Genomic DNA, 23,564 nt, shown 5'->3' on the forward strand with positions numbered 1-23,564 from the left:
AGAAGGTCCCATTACATTAGGGCTTAGGGCCTCGACGACCGGGGCGCGCCCCCCACCCCCACCCCAGGACAACTACCAGGACCCCACAGGTGTTCCAGACAGGTGTGGGGTCCCAGGGAGACCAGCCCGCGTGGCCACTCCCCGCAGGACAGTTCCACAAAAATCTAAGGTGTTCACATATCTCAGCTCCTTATCTGCTTCTCACAACTTGCCAGCGCTTCATCCGAAGTCCTTATCCGAAAGGTATCACCAGCAACCTGTTTCCTAAGCTAGAATCCTGTGAAACAGCACCGACTTCTCCCTCTCTCCCACCCACCAAGCAACCTGCCTTCCCAGGTCCTTTACCTGGACAAACCGCTCTTCGTCCCCATCCCACTGCCCCAGAGGCGTCTCGCATCTCCCAAGTGGCTACGATGGCAGCTTCCCACTTCAGTGTCCCTTGCAAACTGTATTTCTCCCCACGCAGCATCAGAGTTAACTTCTTGGAAAAACAGAGAAAGAACTCTGCTTGAAACAAATAGCTCCTACACATAGAAAAAAAAAAGCCCATATATATATATATATATATATATATATATATATATATATATATGGTCTGGGGGAAAAAAGAACATATGTATAGTTGTTTTAAACAAATATATATATGCAAAAAAGTGATTGTCTTCAAGTGTCAAGACTGAGTGATCTTTCTACTTTCTTCTCTTTATATTGTTCAAAATCTTGACTGCCCCCCCATCCCTCCCTTCCACTTTCCATTCTTCACTCCACCCTCACTCCCCAACACCCACGCAGCCACTAGGAAGTTCTTACCATTCTGACCTTTTTATATTTTTGCAAATGCTGTTCCCTGCGCTGAGAATACATATACCTGGCAAACTCTAATCCCAAGACCCAGTTCAAACATCACCTACTCCAGGAAGCCCCCCCAGCTCAGTTTTGGGCTCCCACAGCACTTGTGGGCATACTTCTGTGAAGGCATACCACACACTTTCATTTTTCATCCTTCATGTCTTTATTTATCCATCAAATATCCCCTGAGAATCTCCTGAGGGCACTGCCACTGTACTAATCTCTTGGGCAAAGAATAAAGAAAGAAATCTCTATATATTTGACGAGGCCAAAGAGCAAGGCCTGGAAATCAGAAACAGAAACATTCAGGAAGGCAATTTGCACAAGAAGGCAGAAGGTGTTTAGAGTCACAGAGTAACACAAGGCCAGTGGCATCCTATATCTGAATGTGCCTTGTGTGTCCCTCTCACCCCAAGTCTGTGGGCCCCTTGAGGGCAAGAGCCAGGTCTTAGTCATAGTACAGTGCCCTGCAAGAGGTAGGTTTGTAAAATTTGATGAATGAATGAACACTGTCAGGTTCCCCTGAGTCCTAGAGGCCTCCAGGACACCGAGAAGGATGGGCTCCAGCCTGAGGCAGCTCCAGGCCACTCACCCACAGAGGGGACAACGTGTCAGGTCACTGAGAGGCCACAGCCAGGACCTGCTTGGATCAGTAGGGACACCATCTGGCCTTCAGAGTCCCTGGGTAAATGGTTTACACAACAGTGGGCCCATGAGCTCATACCACCCCCTCACCCCCAGAGGGGGAAATTGAGGGCACCCGTCCCTGTAACCCAGAGGTAAGTGACCTGGATGTGTCAGGGCTGGGGCTGAAACACAGGTCTTCAAACCTTCAAACCCCATGTTCTTCCTACCTCACCACGCTCAACCCTGAAACATACCTGCTCTACAGACCTTTTTCTATCTCATTTGTATCCTTTTATTACATTCCTCTGGTGTTTCTTGATATCTGCTTTTTCTTTCCTTTCTATGTCTTCTCTCCTTAGTCTGACTCCCGTCAAAGAACACCGCACTCAGACATCGACAGCAGAATAGCAAGGAAGGAAGTATGGTTCCTGTCTGCCCACCCTTAGCTTGGGATCAAGGTCGACACAGACAAAAGGGACCCAGCACTATTGAGTGCCTTCTGTATGCCAGGCCACTCTGCCACATGCTCCACTTGGATCAGGACTTCCCACAATCCTGGAAGGAAATATCATTGTCCACATTTTATTAAGGAGGAAATAAGGCCCCAAGGAGGGCCAGTCACTCAGCCACTAAGGGGCTCTGCTAGGTTGCAAACATAAGGTTGCCTCCTGCTCTCTCCATTCTCAGAGGCCGTGTCACCAAGGAATCCCCATTTACAGAATGCTTCGGGCCCGGGAGAGGAGGATTAGGTAGAAATAAATCAGGAGAGATTTCCTGAGAAAAGTCCATTTGAATCCATCAACTGCTGAATGGATAAATACAATGTGTTATAGCCACACAATGGAATATTATTCAGCCAGACAAGGAATAAAGCACTGACACAGCTACAACATGGATGAACCTTGAAAATACGATGTTTAGTGAAAGAAGACAGTCACTAAAGACCATATATTGTATGATTCCACTTATATGAAATGTCCAGAATAGGCAAATCCATGGAGACAGAAAGTAGATTAGTGGTTTCAGGGGGCTGGGGAGAGGGGGAGACAGTGGATGGTCGCCAAAGGTTATGAGGTTTCTGTTTGGGGAGATGAAAATGTTCCAAAATTAATGGTGATGAAGATTCACAACTCTGAGCTGAAAACCATTGAAATCTACACTTTGGGTGAATTGTATGGTACAGGAACTCTCTGTCAATCAAACTGGTTCTTAACATGTCGGTTTGGGAAGAAGTAAGAGAGACAAGGAAAGACAGAGGGAGGCTGGTGCTCCCAGCAGAAGGACACAAGTCAGGACCAGTTGGGAGAGCGAAAAAGGGATCTGCGTGGTGGCACCAAGTGAAAGCTTCTGGGGGGAGGGGCAGGGCAGGGTTGGATTTGATGTGATTGGGATTTCCCAGGTGGGGGCTGAGGGATGAACTCAGCAGAAAGAAAACAGAGACCCAGAGTCACAGACTGAACTGGAAAGAGAGGACGTTGATGGGGGAGAATTGAGGAATGTGCAGCTCAGGCTCCTGCCTCGGACCCCAGTGGACATTCATGCTCAGCGGGCCCCAAACAGAAGCCGCAACCTTGTCTCCACTCCAGCTCTGCCTCAGGTGCTCTGCTTCCTGGGAATGGCTCCCAACTCTCTTCTTGGGGACCTCAGGGTAACTTCCCACTGTCCCCTTTCCTGAACCTTTAATCTCCCCCCTACCCCCAAGGGCTTCTTTTTGTTTGTTTTGTTTTGTTTTTTAATTAATTAATTTATTTATTTATTTATTTTTGGCTGCGTTGGGTCTTTGTTGCTGCGCACATGCTTTCTCTAGTTGTGGCGAGCGGGGGCTACTCTTCCTTACGGTGCATGGGCTTCTCATTGCAGTGGCTTCTCTTGTTGCAGAGCACGGGCTCTAGGCACGTGGGCTTCAGTAGTTGTGGCAGTTGGGCCTAGTAGTTGTGGCACATGGGCTTAGTTGCACCGTGGCATGTGGGATCTTCCCCGGACCAGGGATCAAACCTGTGTCCCCTGCATTGTCAAGCAGATTTTTAACCACTGCGCCACCATTGAAGTCCCCACCCCCACCCCGGGGCTGCTTCTCCTCAATAAACGGTCAACCCTGATCCTGCCCCATCTCCTCCATTCCCAGTCAAGCTGCTTGACCCAGTTGTCTACACTGGCCCGACTCACTTCTCTTCTCCCAGGCACGATTTTTATTTTTATTCATGAAAAATTTTCAAACCAGTTCCAGAAAGTAATGTAGAGACACTTGTGTCTATATTGTTAAGGTAGACAACGTTAACATTTTGCCATATCAGCTTCAGACCTTTATTTTACTTATTTATTTAAGGAATCACATGTCAGAGACAGAGCTAAAGCCCCCATTTCCTGCCCCTCTCCCCCAAAGTCACCACTTTCCTTGGTGTATATGGTTACCATGTAAGATGTTTATTTTTACTAAGTCAAACCAAGTGGAATTGCCAATACTTGACTGTTTTTGATCCCCACCCCCCAACAAATTAATATGGTTGACCTAAATATGACATGTGCATACAAGTTTTTCATCCTGCCAAATTGAAACTGTATTCATTAAACAATAACTCACTATTCCCTGCTCTTCCCAGCCCCTGGCAACCACTGTTCTACTCCAAGCTTCATCTGTGTTGTAGCGCATGTCAGAAATTCTTTCCTTTTTAAGGCTGAATAATAATCCATTGTATTTATATGCTGCAGTTTGTTTATCCCTTCATCCATTGATGGATGTCTAAGTTGCTTCCACCTTTTGGCTATTATGAATAATGTTGAGTGTACAAATGTCTCAAGACCCTGCTCTGTCTTACTCCTTACTCTGTTCAGGCTGCTAAAACAAAATACCATAGACTGGATGATTTATAAACAACAGAAATTTCTTTCTTACAGTTCTGCAGGCTGGAAGTCCAAGATCAAGGTGCCAGCAGATTTGGTGTCTGGTGAGTGCATGCTTCCTGATTCATAGACGGCTGTCTTCTCTCTGTGTCCACACATAGTGGAAGGGATGAGGGAGCTCTCTAAGGTCTCTTTTATAGGGGGCACCCCTAACCTCCTGAGCTTTTTAAGGGTCAACTGAAAGGTTCCCCCACCTCTATTACAGTGTTTCAAATTTAGAGATATCTAGTAAGGAGAGTTCCACCACCCCCTCTTCCTTTTCAAAGCTGTCTTGACTATGCTTAGCCCTTTACTCTTCTAGATGAATTTTAAGGTAAGTTTTTCCAGGACCATAAAAAAAATTGGATTTTTTATTGAAACTGCACTGAATGTGTGGATTAATTTGAGGAGAATTGCCATTTAAAATATAGTGAGTCTTCCAGAGGAACATGTCATTCCAACACTATGGGATGTAATCTGCAAAATCCAAATTCTGGGAAGCTCTGCAGGAAACGCAACTTGGACTTTTTTAACAAATAAATTTCAAAGAAAAAAACATAAAGTAGATGAAGGGAGATCCTGAATATAAGGGTACTTAAGAAACATAACAACCCTGATTCCAACAAGTTAAAATAATGAAACAACTGGAAATTGAAACACTGACTGGCATGAAATGATATTAAGAAATTAATGTTACATTTTTGTGTGTGATAATGATACTGTGATTATATATTTTTAAATAGTCCTTATATTTTAGAGGGATAGGCTGAAATATTTGTAGGTAGAATAATAGGATGCCTGGGAGGAGTAGATGGGAAAAGAGATGAAACAAGATTGGCCAGGAATTGACAGTTATGAAGGTTGAGTGATGGGCACTTGAGAATTCATTATATGATTCTGTATACTTTTGTGTATTTTGAAATTTTCAGAATAAAAAGTTTCTCAAATATTGAAATATTGAGTCTTTCCATCCACAGACATGCTTCATTTATTTAAATTTTCTTCTGTCATTTTTTTTTTTTTTTGCGGTACGCGGGCCTCTCACTGTTGTGGCCTCTCCCGTTACGGAGCACAGGCTCTGGACGCGCAGGCTCAGCGGCCATGGTTCACGGGCCTAGCCGCTCTGCAGCATATGGGATCTTCCCGGACCAGGGCACGAACCCGCGTCCCCTGCATTGGCAGGCAGACTCTTAACCACTGTGCCACCAGGGAAGCCCTCTTCTGTCATTAAAAAAATATATTTATTTATTTATTTTTGGCTGTGTTGGGTCTTAGTTGCAGCATGCAGGATCTTTTGTTGAAGAGTGCAGGCTCTTGTTGCAGCACACAGGCTGCTCTCTAGTTGTGGCACATGGGCTCCAGAGCATGCAGGGTCAGTAGTTGCCCTGCGTGGGCTCTCTAGTTGTGGCACGTGGGCTCAGTAGTTGCAGCGCATGGGCTTAGTTGCCCCACGGCATGTGGGATCTTAGTTCCCCGACCAGGGATCAAACCCATGTCCCCTGCATTGGAAGGCAGATTCTTAACCACTGGACCACCAGGAAAGTCCTTAAATTTTCTTCTGTCTTGCAAAGTTTTATAACTTTTTCCATAAAGTCCTGCATATCTTTGGCTGATTCAACAAATTTGCCAATTACTTATTTACTAGTTCTAATCACACTAATAATTTTTCTCTAGCGTCTTTTGGATTTTCTATTTAGGCCATCAGATCACATGAAATGAAAACAATGAAATTTTGTTTCTCCTGTCCAATACTCATAACTTCCATTTATTTATCTTGTTATACACTGCCAGTTAGGTCTTTCAGAATAATGTTGAATTTAAACAGTGATAGATGCATCTATGTCTTGTTACCAACCTGAGTAAAAATAATGTTCTTGGTAGGTTTATTCATTCATTCCATAAGTACTCATTGACCAATTATTATGTGCCAGGCACTGTAGTTGGAATACAACAGCAAACAAATCAAAGGTCCTTGCCCTCACAGACCTTACATTCTAGTAGGCAGAGAGAGAAGATGAATATAATTAATGATTAAATTCTACAGCATATGTTAGAAGGTGATAAACACTATGCAGAAAATTAATAAGATAGGTTAAGGATGATCCAGAGTGTCAATGTGGGACAGGTGCAATTTAAAATAAGGTGATGGGCTTCCCTGGTGGCGCAGTGGTTGAGTCCGCCTGCCAGTGCAGGGGACACGGGTTCGTGCCCCTGGTCCGGGAAGATCCCACATGCCGCGGAGCGGCTGGGCCTGTGAGCCTGCATGTCTGGAGCCTGTGCTCTGCAACAGGAGAGTCCACAACAGTGAGAGGCCCACGTGCCGCAAAAAAAAAAAAAAAAAGGAACTCATAAGCTGTGTAAAAAATGTTTATGGAAAAGAAAGGGAACCTAGTATCACCAAAATGTCATTCTGGCCACTGGGCATAGAAGGGATGGGAGGGACAAGAGAAGAAGGAAGGCCAATTAGGAGACAATTGCTAACAACCCAGGCTAGAAACTATGGGAACAGTGGAAATGAAGATGGAGAAACATGGGCAGTTTTTTTTTTGTTTGTTTGTTTGTTTTTTCATGGGCAGTTTTGAGAGAAGTTAAGGAGATAAATACCAAGAGATTTTGGAGATTAAGCATGGAAGTAGGGGGGATCAAGAATGGCTCCCAGATCTCTTATTTGGGAAAATGAGTGGATGGTGGAGATATTCATTATGATCGGGGACACAAGAAAACTAGTTTTTTTGTTGTTGTTTTTTTTTGCGGTACGCGGGCCTCTCACTGCTGTGGCTTCTCCCATTGCAGAGCACAGGCTCCGGACGCACAGGCTCAGCAAGCTGGCTCCGCAGCACGTGGGATCCTCCCGGGGCACGAACCCATGTCCCCTGCATTGGCAAGCGGACTCTCAACCACTGCGCCACCAGGGAAGCCCAGAAAACTAGTTTTGAGAAGGGAAATAATGATGTCAGTTTAGGGCATAATAAGTTAAAGGATCCTTTGACATCAATAAAAGGACACATCCAGCAGGAAGCTGCATACATAGGATATACTCTGGGCTGGATGTGCACATTCAGGAGTTATCAACAAAGAGATGGCAACTGAATACAGAAGTGGATGAAATATCCCAGGAAGTGTGTAGAGCAGGGACAGGGGACCCAAGGTCAACGCATGGAAGTGTTCTAAGCATGTGGAGAATGAGCTTATTGGGGATAAAGTATTAGGAGAAACTAGTGTGGAAGTTACAGCTTTAGTCTTGGTGCTATGGTGGCTTAAGACTAAGGCAGAGAGAGTGAAGTAGAGACACTTGTATTGATTCCAGTGATACTTAGGGCTTCTATTCAGATATGCGCAAGGAGCTCCTATTGGATCAACCCTTCTGCAGATCACTACTGAAAATTCTGGACCAAACATTAAAAAAAGCACCTACTTAAAGGCCCTGGAAGGAAACCAAAAACAATACTGGAGGGGCATCAACCCTTGAAAGAATGGAACTGCATTAGATATTTCACATTTTTATGGGTTCTAGCCTGAGGGAAGGTTGCAGTAACCACCATTCCAGATGGTTAAAATTCCAATAGAAAACTCATAGCTCTATTGGTTTGAGGAACCAGGGGATGATTTGTGACAAGCACAGCTGCTGGAAAGGAGGGAGAGAAAACTTGGCAAGAACAGAAACAGAGATGAAGTGCTCCAAATTCTGTGTATAAACTGCCCAAATCTTTGGCTGACTCATAAATAATGCATGCATTGGCACCAAGCTAAGGCTAAAGGAACTGACCTGAGGTTTCAGCTGCTTCCCACTATGGGGAAGACAGAGTTTGCAAACAGGATCCAGCCAAGTTAAATGCTGGCTTAAAAAAAATCAACACTGTTCAGAGGAAGATAACAGGATTCAGAGTCTCTGTAATATATCATTCACAAACCAATCTTACTAGACATACAAAGACATAGGAAAATGTGGCCCACTCTCAAAAGAAAAGACAATCAATGGAGGCTGACCCCCAAATAAACAAGACATTAGAACTAGAAGACAAGGATGCCATAGCAATTATTATAACTTGTATTGGCCATATAGGGCTGCTGTAACAACATACCACAGACTGGATGGTTTTACTATTGAAATTTATTTTCTTACAATTCCAGAGGCTGGAAGTCCAAGATCAAGGTGCCAGTGGTGTTGGTTTCTCATGAAGCCTCTCTCTTTGGCTTGCAGATAGCCACTTTATCTTTGCTGTGTCCTCACAAGTCCTTTTCCCTGTTCATGCACATACCTGATGTCTCTTTCTTTTCTTGTAAGGACTCCAGTCCTATGGGATTAGGGCCTCATTTAACCTTAATTACCTCTTTAAAGGTCCTATCTCTAAACACAGTCAGAGTTGGGAGTTAGGGCTTTAACATATGAATTAGGGGGCAAAATTCAGTCCATAAAATAATTGTTCTCAAGGACAATATGTATATAAAGAAATATAGATATAGATAGATACTTATAGTATATATAGATATATAAACACAGACATTTAGGATATAGGGTATCTCAGGACAGACGACAGGTACAGAAACGAATAAAAAGAACCAAATGGAAATTCTAAATATAATTTAATTAAAAATTCATTGGATAGGCTTGAGAACAGATCAAACACTGTAGAAGAAAAGATCAGTAAACTAGAAGATGGGACAATAAAACTACCCAAACTGAAGCTTAGAGAGAGAAAAAAAAAAGCATGAAAAATAGCCTCAATGACTTGTGGGACAAGATCAAATGGTCTAACATGAGCAATTGGAGTCCTAGAAGGAAAGGAAAGAGAGGATGGACAGATAAACATTTTTGAAGAAATGATGAATGGAACTTTCCCATATTTGGTGACATACTCATCGATTCAAGAAACTCGGAAAAACCCAAGCTGTATAAACACAAAGAAAACTACATCCAGGCATTTCAAACTGCTGAAAACCAAAGATAAAGAGACAGTCTTGAAAGCAGACAAAGAAAAGTGACACAATAGATACAGGGCAACAAGAATCTGGATGATACTGACTTCTCATCAGAAACAATGGAGGCCAGAGTGCAATGGAACAACACCTTTAAATTTTTAAGAGGAAAAAAAATATCAATCAACTCCAATTCTGTACCCAGTGAAAATCTCCTTCGACATTTAAGGTGAAATAAAGACACTTTCAGATAAAACTAAGAGAATCTATTGCCAGGAAAACTTTTCTATAGAAATGCTAAAGGACTATCTTCAGACTAAAGAGAAACTATATCTCCTGGAAAATTGAATTTTCAGGAAGAAATGAATGACATTGAAAATGGTATATATGGGCAAATATAAAAGAATATTTTTCCTCTTAATTCCATTAGAATACATATAAATGTTTGAAGCAAAATTTATAGGGTTGGCTTGATTGTAAAATTTACAATGGGTGAAGATATAGCATATACAAAAACTATAGCATAAAGGATGGGGGAAGGGAGTAAATGGACCTGTTTCTACATTTTGGGAGCAGTAGCATAAGACTAGCTTTAAATAGATTGGGAAAAATTAAGGATGCACATTGCAATCCCTAGAGCAATTACTGAAGTAATATGGCACACAGATATTGCTAAAAATATTCAATTAATACCAAAAAGGCAGGAAAGGAGAAACACTAGAACAAAAATAGAAAGGGCAAACATAAATCAAATGGTAAAATGATAAACCTAAATCCAACCATAGAAATAAGTACATTATATGTCAATGAACTGAACACTCCAATTAAAAGGCAAAAGTGGTCAGAGATTATCATACTAAGTGAAGTAAGTCAGACAGAGAAAGACAAATATCATATGATCTCACTCATATGTAGAATCTAAAAAATGATACAAATGAACTTATTTACAAAACAGAAACATACAGACGTAGAAAACAAACTTATGGTTATCAAATGGGAAAGGGGGGTGGGATAAATTAGCAGGTTGGGATTAACATATACACACTACTATATACAAAATAGATAATCAACAAGGACCTACTGTATAGCACAGGGAACTCTACTCAGTATTCTGTAATAACCTATATGAGACAAGAATCTGAAAAAGAATAGATATATGTATATGTATAACTAAATCACTTTGCTGCACATCTGAAACTAACACAACATTGTAAATCAAGTCTACTCCAATATAAAATAAAAATGAAAAAAAATTCTACAGTTTATAAATTTTAAAAAGAGGCAAAAGTGATCAGAATGGGTTTTTTAAAAAAGCAAAACCCAATTATATGCTGTCTGCAAAAGCTTGACTTTAAATAAAAAGACACAGGTTGAAATTAAGTGGATGGAAAAAGATATATCGTACAAGCAAAGGGACATAGGCTGCAGCAGTTACATTAATATCAGATAAAACTGACTTCAAGATACAAATATTACCAGAAAAAAAGAGGACACTTCATAATGATTAAAGGGTCAACTCATTGGGAAGGCATAAAAATCATAAATATGTGAACATCCACTTAAGACTTCCATTTGAAGATGGAAAACCAAACATATGCGTTTAGCTCCACTCCCTCAAACACCCTACTAAAATACTAAAATATATATTGCATTATTAAAGAAAACCCCAGGGACTTCCCTGGTGGTCCAGTGGTGAAGAGTTCGCCTTATACTGCGGGGGATGGGGGTTCGATCCCTGGTCAGGGAACTAAGATTCCCACGTGCCGCGGGGCAGCTGAGCCCGCACGCCACAACTACAGAGACCACACGCCCTGAAGCCTGCTCTCACCACAACTAGAGAGAGAAAACCTGCACACCACAAGTAGAGAGATGCCCGTGCGCCACAACAGAAAAAGATCCCGCATGCCGCAACTAAGATAGGGTGCAGCCAAAAATAAATAAATAAATAAAAATAATAATAAAAAAGAAAACCCCATACCTACAAAAGGTATAATGATTTCCTACTCACCCATTACCTAGATTTAACATTTATTCACGTCATTCTATATTCGTTTCTTCCCCCACCACAAAGTATCTTAAAATAAATTTAGTTTTTTAAAATTTTAAGTGGTTGCATTTTACCCAGTAAAGGAATTTGTAAAAAATTAAAAATGTATAAAGTCAATAAAATTTTTAGAAGAAAAATAGGAGAAAATGTTTGTGATCTTGGGTTAGTCAAAGAGTTCTTATATATGACAACAAAAGCACAATACATAAAAGAAAAAAATGATCAATTGGACCTCATTAAAATGCAAACTTTTGTTCTTCAAAAGACACCATAAAGAAGACAGACAGGCAGATAATACACTGGGAGAAAATATATCCAAAATACATTTATGTTAAAGAACTTATATTCAAATTTTAAAAAATTAAAAATAAAATAAGATAAAAACAAAAGAAAAAAAGGAAAATAAAAAAGAACTTGTATCCAGAATATACAAAGAATTCTCACAACTAAATAAGAAGACAAACAGTACAATTAAAACTGGGAAAAAGATTTAATTAAATATTTTACCAAAGAAAATATACAAATAACAAGTGAGTATATGAAAAAATGCTCAAAACCATTAATCATTAGGGAAATGCAAATTAAAGCCACAATGAGATAAAACTTCATACCCACTACTGATGTCTATAGTAGAAAACAAACAAAAAACCCAAACAATAACAAATGTTGGCAAGGATGTAGAGAAATAAGACTCATGCATTGCTGGTGTGAATATAAAGTGGTGCAGCCACCTTGGAAAAACAGTTTGGCAATTTCATATAGAATTAAACATATTCTTAGATGTGACACCAGAAGCACAAGCAACAAAAGAAAAAAAAAACAGGTAAATTGGACTTCATCAAAATGCAAAACTTTTATGTATAAATAACACTATCAACAGAGGAAAGGCAACCCGCAGATTAGGAGAAAATACGTGCAAATCATTTATCTGATAAGTGATTAATATCCAGAATATATAAAGAAATCCTGAAACTCAACAGCAACAAAACAGACAACCCAATTAAGAAATAGGCAAAGGATTGGAAAAGACGTTTCTCCAAAGAAAATATACAAATAGCCAATAAACACATGAAAAGACGCTCACTAGCATTAGAAATTAGGGAAATGCAAATCAAAACCACAATAAGATACCACGTCACAACCCTTACGATGAAATATATATATATTTCACACAACAGTGTATATACACAGTCAAATAAACTAAAAAGTAAAATATGTTCTATCCTCCTACCTTAACAAGCATACCTTCAGAACTACCTGGAAGGCCAGGTTCTAATATAAAATACTCAGGCTCTCTGGAGTTCTGCTCCAGAACGTGGAGGTGTGGGGATTTCTGGCCCCTGCTGACATCCCCTCACCCACTCTCTTTTTTCTTCCAGCTCCTGATTCATCCCACGCCACGAGGGGCCTCATGTGCATGCACGTGGGCACTCCAAGCTCCAACCCTGTCTCCCACAAAAGGGTGTTTTTCTGGGCTACTCCATAGGCATAAAGTTGTGAACAATTTGTAGTGTGCTCTGTCCTCAGGACAGATCTAGAGAAGATGCCTGCATGGTCCTGGAAATGGACTTTGAGCTATTTGGGCAAGGAATTCCAGGTTTACAGGTATGTACCTAGGTTACTATCAGGGCATGGGCTCTGAGTTGCCCAGTGTGACTTCAGAGTGCAAGGTGAAAGCCAATCAGAGTAAGAGTGGATACTGATGGGATCACAGCATCCCTTGATGGAGAGCAGGCCAGCCCCATAAAGACATTCCCATGACCAGCACCGTGTTGCCCATGTACAAAGTGGCGCCACCGCTCTGAATGGTGACGATGAATTCAGACAGCTGATGCCCACTGAGCGCTTACTACGTGCCAAGACAGAGCCTAGTGCTTTCCACACCTTATCTGGTTTAATCCTCTCAACAGCCCTGAGAAGTAGATGCTATTCCCATTGTTCCCATTTTACAAACAGAGCACCCAAAGCTTGGAAACTTATTCAAGGGCAGACCCAGCTGACCCGAAGTCAGAGCATCTGGTCCCATTACTGCAGAGAGGCAGCTCCTCAGGGGTGTGAATCTGATCTTAATTGCAGAGCTGGGAGTGACCAAACAAGTTCTATCACATACCATCCCCCACCCCCCCACCCCGCAATGCCCTCTGGCTCTTGTAAGACTCCACAAGCACCTCCTACTGCTGGACGGAGGGAAGGAAGAGGAAGAGCCCAGCCCCACTCTGCTGAGCACCTGAGGTCCACTGGGTGGGTTGGCCTCTCCGGCCTTGAGCCAGTCCTGATCCAGACCACGCTGCTGGGCAGCATCTGGACTCATGCTTGTGTTTGAAGCTGGGTGTTTCCCTGCCCCAGTAGGGAAATCTTAGCTTGGGGCCTAGGCTGGGCCCATGGCTGGACTGAGACATTTTTGGAAACAAAAGTTCGAGCTAATGGGTCTGGCCCCACCAGAAGCTAGTTGCAGAGTCCAAGAAACTTCTGGAAAAGTCCCCCTCGGCAGCATGGCACCAGAGGAAGAGCTCAGGCTCTGGAAAACTAGGTTCTAATCCCACGCCTGCCACTTCCTGTAGTGTGACACAGGGAAAGTTCATTAAAGATTCCCAATCTGGGAATGTAAGTTGGTACAGCCACTATAGAAAACAGTATGGAGGTTCCTCAGAAAACTAAAAATAGAATTACCATATGATCCAGCAATCCCTTCCTGAGCATATACCGGACAAAACAATAATTCAAAAAGATACATGCACCCCTATATTCGGAGCAGCTCTATTCACAATAGCCAAGACATGGAAACAACCTTAATGTCCATTGACAGATAAATGGATAAAGAAGATGTCGTACATATATACAATGGAATATTACTCAGCCATAAAACAGAACAAAATAATGCCAATTGCAGCAACATGGATACAACTAGAGATTATCATACTAAATGAAGTTAAGTCAGAAGAGAAAGACAAATACCATATGATATCACTTATATGTGGAATCTAAAATATGGCACAAATGAACCTATCTACAAAACAGAAACAGACTCACAGACACAGAGAACAGACTTGTGGTTGCCAAGGAGGAGGGTGTTGGGGAGAGGGAAGGACTGGGAGTTTGGGATTAGCAGATGTAAACTATTATATATAGGATGGATAAACAACAAGGTTCTACTATATAGCATAGGGAACTATATTCAAAATCCTGTGATTAAACCATAATGGAAAAGAATATTTTTAAAAAAAGAATGTCTCTATGTATATAACTGATTCACTTTGCTGTACAGCAGAGATTGGCACAACACTGTAAATCAACTATACTTCAATTTTTAAAAATTAAAAGAGAAAAAAAAGATTCCCAACCTGGGACGGGAGTGAACATGTCTACTATGGTGGTTTTAAAATACGTCTGCAGGGCTTCCCTGGTGCTGCAGTGGTCAAGAATTTGCCTGCCAATGCAGGGGACACAGGTTCAATGCCTGGTCTGGGAAGATCCCACATGCCACGGAGCAACTAAGCCCGTGTGCCACAACTACTGAGCCTGCACTCTAGAGCCCGCGAGCCACAACTACTGAGCCCATGTACTGAAGCCCATGTGCCTAGAGCCCATGCTCCATAACAAGAGAAGCCACTGCAATGAGAAGCCTGTGCACCACAACGAAGAGTAGCCTCCACTCTCTGCAACTAGAGAAAGCCTGCACACAGCAATGAAGACCCAATGCAGCCAAAAATAAATAAATAAATTTAAAAATAATAATAAAATAAAATATGTTTGCAAATCCCTTGATATTCTTCCCTTCAAGAGGTGGACCCTAGTTCCCCTCCCCTTGAGTGTGGGCTGGACTTAGTGACTGGCTTCCAACTGATAAAATGAAGCAGAAGTACTGGTGCATGACCTCGGAGACCTGGTCTTAAAAGGCACCATGGCTTCCTGCCTGCTCCCTCTCTTGCCCTTGCATCTCTCCCTCTAGTGGAAGCCAGCTGCCATGTCAGGAAGAGAGGCACACTGGTGAAGGACTGAGGTCTCCAGCCAACAGCCATATGAGGGCACCATCATGGAAAAGGACCCTCCTGCCCCAGTCCAGCCTTCAGATGGCAGCAGCCCCGGACAACATCTTGACCACAACCTCATGAAAGACCCTGAGCCAGAACCAGCTAGTGAAGCTGCTCCTGAATTTCTGACCCGTGGAAATGGTGACATAATCAATGTTTGGTGCTTTTAGCCAGTACATTGAGGGTATTTTGTTACACAGCAGGAGATTACAGATATATACACTCATCTCAAGTATTTGTCAGGATTCACTGGGATAACAGACACGAAATGCCAGGTACCTGATGGATGCTGAGTCTGATTAGCTCCTTTCCACTCTGCGGTCTTGGCAGTCCCTTCCCCGTGGGGCTAAGGTTTGGACTGTGGGTTATGCCCACTCAGGGGCCAGCCCTCAAGCAGGTCCCTGGCTTCTTTCCCTCCCCCCCACCCAGCAGACCTCCTGGCCATGCCCACCAGAGACACTGTCACCCTGGGGGAGGACTGCTCTCTCTTTTATACAGAGGATCAAACAAATTGGTTGGCATCCAGTTCAATCCAAATCCTGCATCAATACTACCAGCCTCGCCCGCCAGGTTCACCTTCCGCACAATAGCACAAGTGGGATGCCCAAACTATAAATCAGTTCACACCACTTTTTGCTTTAAACCCTCCAGCAGCTTCCCTTTACCCTTAGTGTAAAAATCCCAACTTGTTACCATAGCTACAAGACTCCTGTGATAGGCCCCACCCCCACTGTATAATTGATTATTATGCTTCAGTTTCTCATATTCCAAATGCCATCCAAACGTGCCAAACCTCTGCACGTGGAACATTCTTCCGCCAAACCTTCACAAGGCTGCCCCCTCCCCATTAATTTGAGCTCCACTCAATGTCACCTCCTTAGAGCCCCACCCCAGGCCATGTCCACCACATTATCTTATTTCATCCTTTTTATCACCAGCTATAATGACCAGTTGCCTTGTTTATTGCCTGAAGCCCACCTACTGCTGGAGAGCAGAACTTTGCTTTGATTATTCTAGGGCCTGGAATGGTGCCCAGAACCCAAGAGACACTGGCTGAAGGCTTGTGGGCCAAATGGCTTCTTGAACATCAATCAAATTCCCTTTTGAAAGCTTTGGAGGCATCTTTCTTCATGAGGAACCCTCTGGAAAATCCTTCCATAAAGGGAATGAGTCACCTCCAGACTTTCGAACAGCGGGTCATACCTGCATCATAATCATCTTAATCCAGGAAGGCCTTTGTTAGGGATTTTGAAATGCCAGTGTTCTGAGAGGCAGTAAATCTTTTTCTGATTTGGTTCCAGGTAACGTACAGGGACTGGAACACCCTGATTTTTACCCCTTGGCTGGATTTTCATGTGGATCTGCCTGGCCAGCCATCCTTTGCAAGGAGCAGAGGTCCAAAGACCATGTGGCTCTGTGATGCAAACTTTTCTCCACCCCCCAGGAGGGCAGGGACCGAGTAAGGGGCCACCTGAAGAAGCCAGAATGTTCTGAGGTCCTGGAGGTTGGAAGAAGGGAGGGCACCCAGCATGGGGCTGAGAGGGGCGTGGCTCAGGGATAAGGACGGACTACAGGGCCACCCTCCAGCAGGTGAGATGGCCATGGCCTCCAGGGCCAACCAGCAGAGGACTCTGCTTGTTCCCGCTTCCTTCCAGGACCTAGGGGAGCTGAGGGGCTCATGGAGGACCCTGATGCTAACTGGTCTCCTTGCTTCTCTTGGTGCCAACCACAAACAGTCGTCTTCTACAGATAAGATCGCATCATTCCTCTGCTTGAAGGAATCACTCCCCTTATTCTCAAGATGCAGACCCATCTATATGTTGAATCTCCACCTCCAGCCCCAGCCCCTGCTGCTGGCCGCAGTCACACTATTCCCAACCCTGGCCATCTCTGTTCGCTGAGCCACAAGGCTGTTCCTGCCACGTCATCTCCTGAAAGAGACCATGCAGCCCTCCTGCCCAGTCCAATCCCTACTCACTTCACCGTCTCCCACTCCTGTCCTGTGGGGGGGCACAGCACTGCCACGGCCTCAGCTCTTATGTGTGGGTTTGATTACTGCAGTCCCAGGGGGACGGGGATGCTGCCTGTCCTCCTCACCCCTGCACCTGGAGGGGAGTGGCCCTGGCACTCAGCAGACACTCAGACCACACTGAGTGAAAGAAAGAATAGGAAGCTCTAAGGGCCAGGCCAGCATTGTTGGAAATGCAGTGAAAATGACGGACGGGGCTGGAGAGCTGGGTGAAGAGCATTCAGGCGAGTCTCGGGCTCTGTCTCCAGGGGGTGGATGTGTGTGGATGGAGCAGGGTGTGTCCAGGTGTGTCCCCCTGGCCTGCATCTGGGGAAGCCACATCCCCAGTCTCCCTTCACCCAGACAGCGTGCGGGGTGGGCGTGGTGGGTGGGGAAGGACTCACTGGATCTGGAAGGAGAGAAGGGGCCCAGCGTGGTCTGGGGATCATGGCACTCTGATGTCCCCGGCTTTGCCCAGGGGAGGGGAAGAGCTGGGGAGAATGGAGAGGATGAAGGGGTCAGGAGGAAACGGTGTGACCCGACAGGTGCCCTGGGAAAGCAGCCGAATGCAGCTGCTTGGACTTGAGGTTTTCTGCCACTTTGTGTGGCTGAGCATGGGGCACCCTGTGTGTCCCCACTTCTGGGTATAGAGCCAGGGCGGGAGCAGCATCTTCAGCTAAGAGGCATGAGGTCACCGCTGCTGCAGGGGGAGGGCAGGATACTCGGGGTCAACCACACCGGTACCCAAGGGGGCAGGTGGGACCTGGGTAGGTAAGGCGTGGGCAGGACCAACCAGAAGGGGCCCAGCCGTGGCAGGGGAACAGGGTTCTGGAGACTCCCTCTGGACCAGGCATGCCCTTTATTGCCTGGATTTAGGGAAGTCCAGCGAGTGCCTGGGGAGGGGGTGGGGTGTCTGGGAGGCAATGGGAGCATTCAGATGTTAATGCCTGGTCCACCCCTGCCAGTTGGAGCCAGCTGAAATCAGACCCCACCTCAGCAGGTCAGGCCCAGCCCTAAGTGGCCTCAGGTCTTCTCTGTGTCCAGCCACCCCAGCCTTCCATCAGTCCCTGGAAAACACTGTGCTCCCTGGGGCTCTGGTCCCCAGTCTCTGCTCTCTCTAGAACCTCCATGACTCCCAAAACTCCTCCTTATCCTTCTAAGATCAGCTCAGCCATCTCATCCTCAGGGGCCTTCCCTGGCCCTGAGGCCAGTCCAGGTCCCTTGGTCCCCACCAAACACTCATCCTTCTCAGGGCCTGACTTTGCTGACATGCATCTCTGTTCCTAATTCCACAGGGATGAGAGTTTCCCACGGACTCAGTCCAGAGGCTCGGAATCAGAACTACTGTTGCTCACTTCTCTATCATCGACATCTCATGAAACATCCACTGAATAGATGAGCAAAGGAATGAGTGGGCCCAAGACGCCCACCCTCGTGTGGATCTTATCACTCCCTTCTTGGCTATGAATTCAGGTAGTGGATACCACTCGTGTGGTCAGGAAAACATGGCTTCTCTGAGGAGGTTGGGATCTTAGGGGTGCCCTCCCACTGTAGCAAAGAGAACCCACATGGTCTGGCTGCGAGGGACACAAGATCCTGCCTGAAAATACAAGAGGCAGAGTTGCGCCCCCCAGGGCCAGACCTTTGAAGTGGAGCCTGAGCGCAGTGGAAGGTTGCCCAGGCTGTGCACTGCTGCGCTGATGGGACCTTTTCAGCACAGACATCTCCTCCTGTGGCTCACCTTTGAGCTCCTGTCTCGCAGCACATGGGAGAAATCCACGTCTTTGTAACACAGTTGGCATTGCCACGGACCAAACAACTAGCTATTTGATTTTTCTCTCTATTCTGTTTGACTATTTTACCAGGATTTTCCCCCCTCTAGAAATACTTAATCTTTCCCAACTGGCTGGAAAGGTGGTCAAACAAACAAAAAGATTGATAAACAGGGATTTAATTAAAGGCATGGGCTACATTAAAAAGCAGTGACATTTCATCCTTTCCTTAGCGCCGTAGTAAGACTAGAGAGCTTCTCTTATTCAGCTCTTCAGTTGCCTAAACTGGGAAGGCTTGAGCTAGGTATTTCCCAGGATGTACCCCCATCCCCCACCCCCGGGAGCCGAACGCAAGTCTGGAGGGGGTGGAAGCACAGAGACTAGCATTCCCCCCCTGAATTGTCGCAAAGGGCGATCCTCACCTGCCACGAACAGCCTTGGGCAGAGCCAGCGGGTCCACGCGCTGCCAATCATCACACAGGAAATAAGCTTGCTGGCCGACCCCTGTGCACATGCCCGGGAGCAGCGCCAGAGCCCACAGAGCGGAGAGGGCTGGGAGGAAGCGGGCTCGCAGAACTAGGAAAACCTGTTCTGTGTGGGAGAGGCTGTGTAGCAGGGAACCCTGCGCAGAGGAGGAGGGGACTCCAGTGGAGGATTAAGGTGGTCTTTGCTCACCTGATCCCATAACTACAGCAGGGAGATGGGTAAAAGCACATGTAAATTGGGTGAGATGCACGCGTTTCACGGGGAAAGGCAGGGAGAGACTCTTAAGTGTTAAAGCACCACCTGTGAAAACTGCCCCTTAATGGGAAAGCTGAAAGGGAGAGCAAATTCTAACAAGGATGGAATTGAGCGTTTGCCAGTCTTGCCGACAACGATTCGGAAACGTCTTTATTTCTTTAGAACGAGCTCAGTGGGTTCCCCTCCGTCTGGGTGGATGAGGGTGATGCAGGGAAACCGAAAGTAGAACCAGAAGGAGAAACAAAAGGCAGCATTGTTCTTGCAGTAGGTCACTTGTCATCAGGAAACACAAATCGGAGCCACAGTGAGACACACTTCACACCCGCTAGGGTGACCGTAATGAAAAACACAGGTAATAACAAATGCTGGTGTGGGTGTGGAGATATTGGAACCATCACACACTCCTGGTGGAATGTAAAATGCTGCAGCTGTCTTGGGAAACAGGTCATTCCTCAAAAGGTTAAACATAGAGTCACCATATGACCCAGCAATTCCACTCCTAGGTATAGTCCCAAGAAAATAAAAAACATTTGTCCACACGACAACGTGCAAGTAACTTTTCAAATACAAAATCCAGGGACTTCCCTGGTGGTCCAGTGGGTAAGGCCCGCACTCCCAATGCAGGGGACCTGGGTTTGATCTCGCATATATGCTGCAACTAAGAAGTCTGCATGCCACAGCTAAGAAATCCGCATGCCGCAACAAAGATCCCACAAGCCTCAGCTAAGACCTGGTGCAGCCCAAAAAAAAAGTCATAAATGTGTTTATGTGAAACTTGTTTTTGAACATGATGCTCTTGAGAAAACTTTTTAAGAGAGGAAAATATGTTTACATGAAGAGAAAATGGTTTGCGTTGACAAAAGCCTAAGGAGGAAAAAAAAATCTATGCTAAAGTCCTGGTTAATATAACCTCTAACCTCCCAGTAGAAATTTTAGCATAAAACCTAGGTTCAGTCTAATGCCACTGGGCACTGAACAATGGATTTCCTTGCATCTCTCTGGAGAGCACTAACTGGGTGTTTTGTAGGTCACAACATACAAACCAGGAGGAGACTCAAACTCATAGCTGGAGGAAGGAAGTATTGCTAGCAGAAGTCATTGATGAATCAGCTGAGAGTCAGCATTGGCTGAAAGAGAAAACTGAGGGATTCGGATAAAGTCATGTGTGCCTGCCTGATACCCCAACTTACTCCCCACTGACTTGCTCCCCGCTTAGGTGAAGGGGTGTGTGTGTGTGTGTGTGTGTGTGTGTGTGCACGCATGTGTGATCGGTAACTTCTCTAATATGAGTTTGAGTTCCTATGATCAACCTTGAGTTAATACTCAGATAAAACAATCTAGAGTGAAGTATGAAGAGAAAAAAGAAAAGAGAATATAGTGGAAGAGCAAAGACGTCCCTTATATGGAAAGAATATCTAACATAAGTTTTATTGGGGTTTTAGGAAGAGAGGAGGAAGAATGAAGCAATATCTGGATAAAATAAGCTGATTATTTTCCAAAATTGATGGAACACATCAATCCGTAAATTCAAGGAGCCAAATAAATCTCAAGTAGGATAATTAAAAAGAAATCCATACCTAGTACAGAAACCCCCAAATGAAGAATTTTAAAAGTAGCCCAAGAAAAACAAAAGATAACTTTCAAAAGTGCAAGTTTTGCCGAGTTTTTAGCAGCAACAGGAGAAGCAGAAGTAGTAGAATTACATTGTCAGTGTGTTGGAAGTAAAATTAACAACACAATAACAGCAACCTGGGCAACACAGCTTCCTACCTGGTGAAAAAATATTTCAGTAAAGGGAATTCTAGGGTGTTTTTCAGGCAGAAGAAAAATTTGTCCTAGAGGGGAGGTTGGGGATAGAAGAAGGAATAAAATGTCAAATGTGAGATTAAGTCCAAATGAACATTAACTTTATAAGACAATGTCTTTTTTGGCTTATGACACAGAGAGAATGAAAATTCAAAACAATAAAATCATCTAGCTCAATAGAAAACAAACAACCCAATCAAAAAACGGGCAGAAGACCTAAATAGACATTTCTCCAAAGAAGACATACAGATTGCCAAGAGGCACATGAAAAGCTGCTCAGCATCACTAATTATTAGAGAAATGCAAATCAAAACTACAATGAGGTATCACCTCACACCAGTCAGAATGGCCATCATCAAAAAGTCTACAGATAATAAATGCTGGAGAAGATGTGGAGAAAAGGGCACCCTCCTGCACTGTTGGTGGGAATATAAATTGGTGCAGCCACTATGGAGAACAGTATGGAGGTTCCTTAAAAAACTAAAACTAGAGTTACCATATGACCCAGCAATCCCTCTCCTTGGCATATATCTGGAAAAAATGAAAACCCTAATTCAAAAAAGATACACGCACCCCAGTGTATCATAGCATAATGTCATTTGCAGCAACATAGATGGACCTGAAGATTATCATACTAAGTAAAGTAAGTCAGAGAAATACAAATATCGTATGATATCACTTATATGTGGAATTAAAAAAAAAAAGATACAAATGAACTTATTTACAAAACAGAAATAGACTCACAGACATAGAAAAGAAACTTGTGGTTACCAAAGCGGAAAGGGTGGGGAGGGATAAATCAGGAGTTTGGGATTAACAGATGCACATTACTATATATAAAATGACAAAAAATAAGGACCTATTACATGGCACAGGGAATTAAATTCAATATCTTGTAATAACCTACAATGGAAAAGAATCTTAAAATACAGGGCTTCCCTGGTGGCGCAGTGGTTGAGAGTCTGCCTGCCGATGCAGAGGACACTGGTTCGTGCCCCGGTCTGGGAAGATCCCACCATGCCGCGGAGCGGCTGGGCCCGTGAGCCATGGCCACTGAGCCTGCGCCTCTGGAGCCTGTGCTCCGCAACGGGAGAGGCCACAACAGTGAGAGGCCCGCGTACCGCAAAAAAAAAAAAAAAAAAGTTGCTTGTTTTGAAAAACTAAAAATAAAGCATCTAATATGGGAGAAGTGTAAATGTTCTAAATGCATTGATTTTCCTAGGAGAGAAGTAAAGGTAATAATTCCTATTGGGTGATAAGTCAAGGCTGCATATTGTAATTTCTAAAATAATCACAAAAAGAATGGTAAAAGCCTGAATAAATATCAAACCAACAGAGGAACAAAATGAAATTTTAAAAACTCAACTACACTTGGGACTTCCCTGGTGGTCCAGTGGCTAAGACTCCACACTCCCAATAACGAGGGCCCAGGTTCGATCCCTGGTCAGGGAACTAGATCCTATGTGCCACAAGTAACAGTTCGCATGTCTCAACTGAAGATTCTGCATGCAGCAATGAAGATCCTGCATGCTGCAACTAAGACCTGGCATGGCCAAATAAATAAATAAATATCTTTTTTAAATAAAAAAAATAAAAACTCAACTAAACTAAACCTAGGCAAAAAAGAGATAAGGGAACAAAGAACAGGTGAGATGAGCAGAAAGCCCATCAGTAAGACAGTAAAATCATTGCATTAAAGGTAAGAGGGTCAGCTACTCCAGCTAAAAGACAAAGATTATCACACTGGATAGAAATAAAATCCTATATATGCTAAGTACAAGAGACACATCTAAAACAGAGGGATCAATAAAGATTGCAAAGAAATGATGAAAAAAATCATATACCACTGAAATACTATGAGGATGGCTGGTGTCACAATCCTAATA

The 23,564-nt window shown here is 44.0% G+C and overlaps 1 long non-coding RNA gene across 1 annotated transcript; it reads left to right on the plus strand.

Moving 5' to 3' along the window:
• The first annotated feature begins 606 nt into the window (after positions 1 to 606).
• Positions 607 to 15,773, plus strand: LOC125961483 (uncharacterized). The gene is made up of 3 exons (XR_007472237.1): positions 607 to 3,073; positions 4,372 to 4,421; positions 12,700 to 15,773. It is a non-coding gene; the product is annotated as an uncharacterized LOC125961483 (long non-coding RNA).
• The last annotated feature ends 7,791 nt before the right edge of the window (positions 15,774 to 23,564 follow it).

Source organism: Orcinus orca, chromosome 16, assembly GCF_937001465.1.
Source record: "Orcinus orca chromosome 16, mOrcOrc1.1, whole genome shotgun sequence".
Classification (NCBI taxonomy): domain Eukaryota; kingdom Metazoa; phylum Chordata; class Mammalia; order Artiodactyla; family Delphinidae; genus Orcinus; species Orcinus orca.